Here is a 6952-nt window from a genome sequence, read left to right as displayed (position 1 = left end):
GAAGATTGTTTTATCTAACTACTTAAAATGTCACAAAAACTGGGCTGTTGTCCCTACTGACCAGCCACTGAAAAATAATTATTAGACTGACTTACACTTATCTAAAGTCTACGAAATTTTATATGTAGATACTAGACACACAGAGCTACACTCACACAATTTTTTGGGATTTTTGGAGTTGATTTGCTATTTAAATTAAATCGAACAAAAACAGAACAGAAACAGATTTAAGTAGTTCACAAATTAAGAAAAACGAGTTAGGGGAATTGCTATCCACCACCAAATAATCATACAAACATGTTATGTTTCATTCAAATTCCTTTTATTTCCGGATGAAGATGCTCAAGTTGGCTCAATGTTAGAACTTAACCTATTACTCTTTCTTATGTAGTATGTTAAGAGAATGACGTTTTCAACTTAACTTAGTCCCTAACATGCAATCTAGAATGGTGTGTTCATAGATTTAACAAGTAGAAATCATTAAGAACAAAAAGAGTTTGAGTCATCACAAGGCATCGTAAGTACTGGCGTTGTCTTACTTATACTAGAAATTGGTTCACATGTTAATCGCAATTAACAAGTACTACTCTAGAACATATGTAGATCCTTATTCGACAAGGGCAGGCACACACATATTCATAGCATTTCAATCCTAGATATGCTTACTAAGTATGCATCCGTAGAAAACACATAAAAAATTCATCAATGAGACAAGTAGTGAATTAATTTTCATCCGTTCATAAAAGTAATTCAAACGAAATGTCATAACAAACTTGCAATCATATTTGGGGCTTCAAAACAGCCCCTAACTACTAAAAATTTAGTTACACAATCGTTAAGTTAAAACAAAAGATAGACATGAGTTTGAGAAAATAGAACCGAAAGAAATCGACTGAGGCTTCCTCTTTCCTTCCTTCCCCAACACTACTTTTAAACCAATTCTTGCCGCATCATTTTCTTCTCCTTAACTCACCCACTAATAGCCATTTAGTGATGATAATAAATGAGAGGAAATGGTAAAACAATTGTAACTCCTTGGGTAGCCTTTATGCCAATTACTCCCTCTTAATCCTCATCTTTAATTCCATTTCCTCTGATATTTGAATAGGTGTCAGCTGGCTTGTTCTTGATTGCATCAGTTTTGGCTGCTAGATTTATTGGATTTATTGCTTTCAATGCTTTCTTGTCAGTTACAAACTGCTCAGCCTCTTGGGAACCTTTCAGTGTTAAAATGACCATAACTTCTTCTAGAAAAATGATATTAGTAATCCGTGAAATGCTCCTGAAAATAGATATCCGTAGCTTTCCAACCATATAAGCCTCATACTCTAATTCATTCTGAGCTGTCCACAACTTTCTTCCAAAGTCAGCTGACGTGCACAGGCAGTTTTGACGAATTTGTTACTTAAAATCCCACTTGTGCTATTTTTCTTTTCTTTGCTTGACAAATCCTACAAAACACAAAAACAAAGTAAATATCTCAAAAATATAAGGAACTAACTAAGAAAAGACAAGTGAATTTGATATAAAATATATATAAATATGAGCTTATCACTAGTCACTGTGTATTCAGAGAGTGTTATCAAATAGATATTTGTCATTTGACATCACCGATAACATGAGAGTATTTCTCATGCATTAAAGACCATCTAAAACACTATTAATGAGTATCTAGGGTGTCTATTATATTCTTAGTTCCATTGAGATATTTGTAAGAATATCCCAAGATCTAACAGGATGGTCTTAGGATAACAAAAGAAAACAATATGCAGACTGTACTCACATATGCATGTGGCATGGCATGCATGCATATGATCGTGAAATACTTACCTGTTGCCATGAGTGCTTTTGGTGCAAAGTTGAAGTAGTCTTCTACTTCCAATACCTCTTTATGAATTCTACTAGCGAAATAGGTTTGTAGTTTTGTGAGATTCCGGTATGGAAGCAGGGACTTCTTCTTGGTTATATAGCTAGGGTTTCAACCAATTCCACCCTATTAACGGAAAGGATATCCACCCTAATTTTTCTAATCAATTAGAGTCCCATCGTGACTCTTATACCTTGTATTCTCTTAATAAAAGGCCCATAAATTGATTGCAAGTAATTAGGACTCCAATATGTTTATTCCCTTAAGGCTCCAAGAATCATGAAAGATTTCATTAACTTGATTATCAAGTCAACTACTCTATCCAAGATTCTCGGCATAATTCATTGTCATTCACAAATGGTTTTACAATATTTACCATTGAATTCAAGTTATAGCACGTGTTTGTTAATTAATATTATACGTTTGGTATAAAGATGTTGTCCGCCATGTGTTGTTATAATCAAAGTATATAAATTGACAATATCACATGAGCTTGCCATGCAATATTAATGTTATACACTTTGTATAAAGATGTTTGCTGATCAAGGGTTGTAATTCGAGTAAATTGATAAGATCACGTTAGTTTACCATGTCAGATTATACACAATAGTTTTTTCGATCGATCAATAGTTCACAATGGCCGTCACCCACTCTTCCGTGGACAATAGTGATCATAAGTCTTGCAAATTTTTTTTTATATATATACAACGATATATTTACACTCACAACGATACACACACACACACACACACACTAAGAAGAGTGGGGAAATAAATTAGTTGCCAACTCGTAATTTTCAACATTCGAACTTGAGGTCTCTCACTGAGAAATAAAAAAAAAATTTACTAAACCATAATACTAAGTGACAAAGTGTTGCAAAACTTTAAATAAATAATTTTAGCATCACCTTAATGTCCTTAAAATTAAAAGTTCTACATGATAATCCCTTAGGCAACTTGGGGTCTTGCATTGCACCATTGCAAACCTGTAAATCCGAATAGGTTCTTCATCTCCAATGTGGGTGGGAATAATTATTGGGAATTATTTTGGAGATATAATTAAATAAATAAAAAGAAAAAGAAAATAAATAGTTTGAATATTGTTCCAATCTTCTTCCTCTTTACCTGGATAGGGTTGGTCATGGGTCAATGACATATCATAGTCAATTATGCCATGCTTCGTTGGAATTGGAAATTAACTCTCACACTATTTTACAGGCTAAATAAGAAACCTCATAAACCATGTGCTCTTTGGCCAAGAGTTTATTTTCTTTTCTGCTTCTTTGGTTTCTTTAGTCGACATACGCGGTGGCCTGAGTAGAACGTGCAATAATTTAAAAAATAACATCTTTAAAAATATTTATTTTAAAAGCACTTTCGAACGAATTTTATAACTTTTTTATGAAATATAAGAAAATGACTTGTGTTTTGATTTTTTAATGAGAGAACGAATTAATTGTTGAATGGGTGACCCAGCCACCGTATCTGAATAATGTCATGACATATATCAATTTTACCCACAATTTTCTTCCCAACAAAAATAAAAAAGAAAAAAAGAAAAAAAAAAGAAAGGTGAAGTCAACTATGCTGAGATTAATAAAACAGTTGTAAGTAGCGTGTAATCTAATCCCAACCCTAACGAATAAGAATCTCCTGCCGCTTAATTCTAATTTATAAGAAGAAAACAAACAATAATAATTAACATTGATTAATTGTGACTTAGTACAACAGTTTAGTGGTATTCCTATTTACGTGTAAATGAGAGATTTTAGGTCCAATTCTTACCAAAGGCAAATTTGAACCACATTATTGCTAGCCAATTATGAGGCTAAGTCCTCCCCCTTCCTCCTTAGTGTAGATATAGTTTTTTGTTAAAAAAAAAAGACACATATTATGCTTTTTTAATAAATAAAATTAAGATAACATATTGTCCAATAATATTTTTTTACTCTAAAATGGATCAGTTAGTGGCTTCGCTATGACAGTCTAACATTCCGAATGCTAGGAAGATTCTGAGAAGCATTACAACCTCCCATGTCCACTATTGTGTGAGTTACAAATACCAGGAATCAAACCTAAGACAAATAAAATACGAACCTTAAATTCGTCCTCATCTATTGAACTATTCCGTGGTTAATAATATTCTTGTTGTTGGGTTACAAAGTCTCTGTTGAAAGGCTCCACGTAACAGAAAGCTACAGGGAGCAAAGAGTTTCTCAACCGCCACTTCCAACCATTACCCCTCCCACCTCTCAACAAAATGAATGAGATCTGATGTTCCCTTTTACGTCAAGAAACCCTTCATCTTACGTGAACTTCAATTTAACTTCAATCCTGCAAACTTTCGCTTTAAATTAAAAGAAACATGAAATGGAACACTTTTCTTTTCCTATTTGCATAAAACATTGATGATGATATATAGAAATTTTGTGTGTTTTGTACTCTTTTGTGCTTTATATTTTATTGTCATTGTTCAAGTGGAAAAACAACTAGTTGTTCAAGCATAAAAACGACTAGCATGAGTTGCTTATGTACGAGTAAACCAATATAATTGTCAATGAATCTTGAGTTTCAATAGAGTCTACATGAGTTAAAAGTTTAGGATCGGCTAGGTACTTGAAGTATTGTGTTTTAGTATATCTCATACACGTAAATTATGGCATAAACCTGAAACAGAAAAATCAAGTTTTTGAACTGTGACCATGTAAAAAACTCATTCACTCATGTTATAAATACTTCAAAGATTTAATTATTTAGTTATTATTTTTTTTACGCACATTTGAACGTATGGATACGTGTAATATTATTAAGTGGATATGTCACGATAACGGTGGACTTATTCTTTGTAATTGCTCTACAACATATATAGCCAACTAAAGGAAGATTCCAAAGTCATTGGCAGAAACCGACAGGCAGCTTGTGGTCCCTATTAGTATTGGAAATTCCAAATCCGAATGGGTAAGATCAAGATGAGATGATCAGCTGGCAGTTGAACAAGGCTGAGAACAAATGAAGGCATAATCTTAAGGGTTCTTTAGAAAAAGGCCCTGAAACTCTTATTTTCCAAACAAAAACCCACATAATATTAAACTTCTAAATAAAATCCAAATTTCAAATAGAGTATCATGTAGACAAATATGTAACCAATTATCATCACATATTTACAACTTATGCCACAAAACTCTAGTTATGTCAATAAATATTATTACCCACCCTAATTATGATTAGCAATTAACCCCATATGGAAATTTTACCTTTCTTGTATGATCAATATTAGGAATATATATATATATATATATATATATATAAATTTAGCTATGTTCATAAACAATTTATGGGCACATTTTTCGTTTGGAAAGAAAAATCCTTTGTACAATCAGTTATTTTGCATCAAATAATAATATTGTTTTATAAAACAACAAAAAACCAATTAATATTCTTTTATGTTGTAGGTAAATTATTTTACCTAGATTATTACATACATTAGGCATTTTTTGTTTGTTATCATATATGCTTGTTAAAAACAATTTATCTATATTTATATGTAAAATATAAGTAAATTAATTTTGAATCAGATAGTATTTATTTTGTAGGTAAATTAAAATAGTAGTTCCATTATTTTGGGAAAGTTAAACAGTGCCTAAATAATTTCGTAAAAATTAAACCAAGACAAATTATCTCCATTAAAATAAAACAGTACATATTCGACAAAAAATATAAATAAATAAATAAATAAAATAAAATAGTAGATACATTATTTTCTTATAAGATTAAACAATAGGTAAATTATATTGTAGGTACATTATATTTGTAGTATAAAAAAATAAATTGAAATTCATAAACAAAAAGTAGTAGATATATTAATTTTTAATCAAATTTCCTTTATTTGTTGGTGAATTATTTTCATGCATTATTATATATATTGGGCATATTTTACTACTAATATATATATATATGTGTGTGTGTGGAAAAATTTACCTATATTCTCATATAAAATATAGATAAATTTATTTTGAATCAAATAACATTTTTTATTCTATAAGTAATTTTTTTTTTTTGAGTTGAAATGATAGTGACTTTATTAATGTCAAGAAGACGACATACAATAATCCAAGAGGGTACCCTGGAGTAAATTATTTTGCATGTATCATTACATATACATGGCAAATTTATTACTAATGCACATGTCCAAATAATTTACCTATATTTTTTAAATATAGGTAATTTATTTTATAGTGCTCTTCCAAATTTTCATTTGGTAAGAAAATGACAAGATTAAATTAAAATTGTCTAAATTTATGCAAATTTAAAAAACAATTACAAACTCTTAAGGAAAGTATAACATTATTAGTTCTTTTTTGCCTTAACATACAGTTTGTTTTGATATATTAATGCAATGATTTTAAACATTAATACATTTCTTTTTATTAATTTCTCCCTTCAAATCTGCATAGAATTAAATGTCTACGTCAAAACGGTAATTAGGGGTATTTTAGGCATCTAAAAAATAAAAAATGTGTAAAGGCAAACAAAATTAATGAATTTACTTATGTGGAGCATAGTCTTTGGGTTTTATTCAGATAAAAAGACTATGTCGGATTTTATGTAAAGAAACTTGAGTTTCAGGGGCTAAAGTCATATTTTCAGTAATCTTAATTCTAAAGGCCTACCAGCACCGATCATACCATACCCATACGCTTCAAAACCTCCCAACGCTATTTTCCTTCTGATTTATCATTTTAATTCAATTTAATTGGAATCACACATTTATTTGCTTTTCCCAGATTTTATCCTAATAAAACTACAAATCGTTATCTGCATGCACTTTTTCCAGCTTTCTTGGGGCTGCATTTTTTGCCTTATTCAAACGGAATGCAATTGCAGACATCTCTCTCTCTCTCTCTCTCTCTCTCTCTCTCTCTCTCATGCATGCATGGGCCAGCTTAGCAAGCAGCCAAAGCTAAACCGTCTTACTTTGACATGTGCATTCTACATCCATCATGTGCATGTCATTATCTCACACTATTTCAACCGAATACCTGTATTCAAATCTAGCTACTTTCCCGTTCTACCAGATCTAAACGAT

This window comes from Pyrus communis, chromosome 11, assembly GCF_041283825.1.
Source record: "Pyrus communis isolate YQ-2024b chromosome 11, ASM4128382v1, whole genome shotgun sequence".
Taxonomy (NCBI): Eukaryota; Viridiplantae; Streptophyta; class Magnoliopsida; order Rosales; family Rosaceae; genus Pyrus; species Pyrus communis.
The sequence above is the reverse complement of the archived record's forward strand: the minus strand, read 5'-3'. Positions refer to the sequence as shown.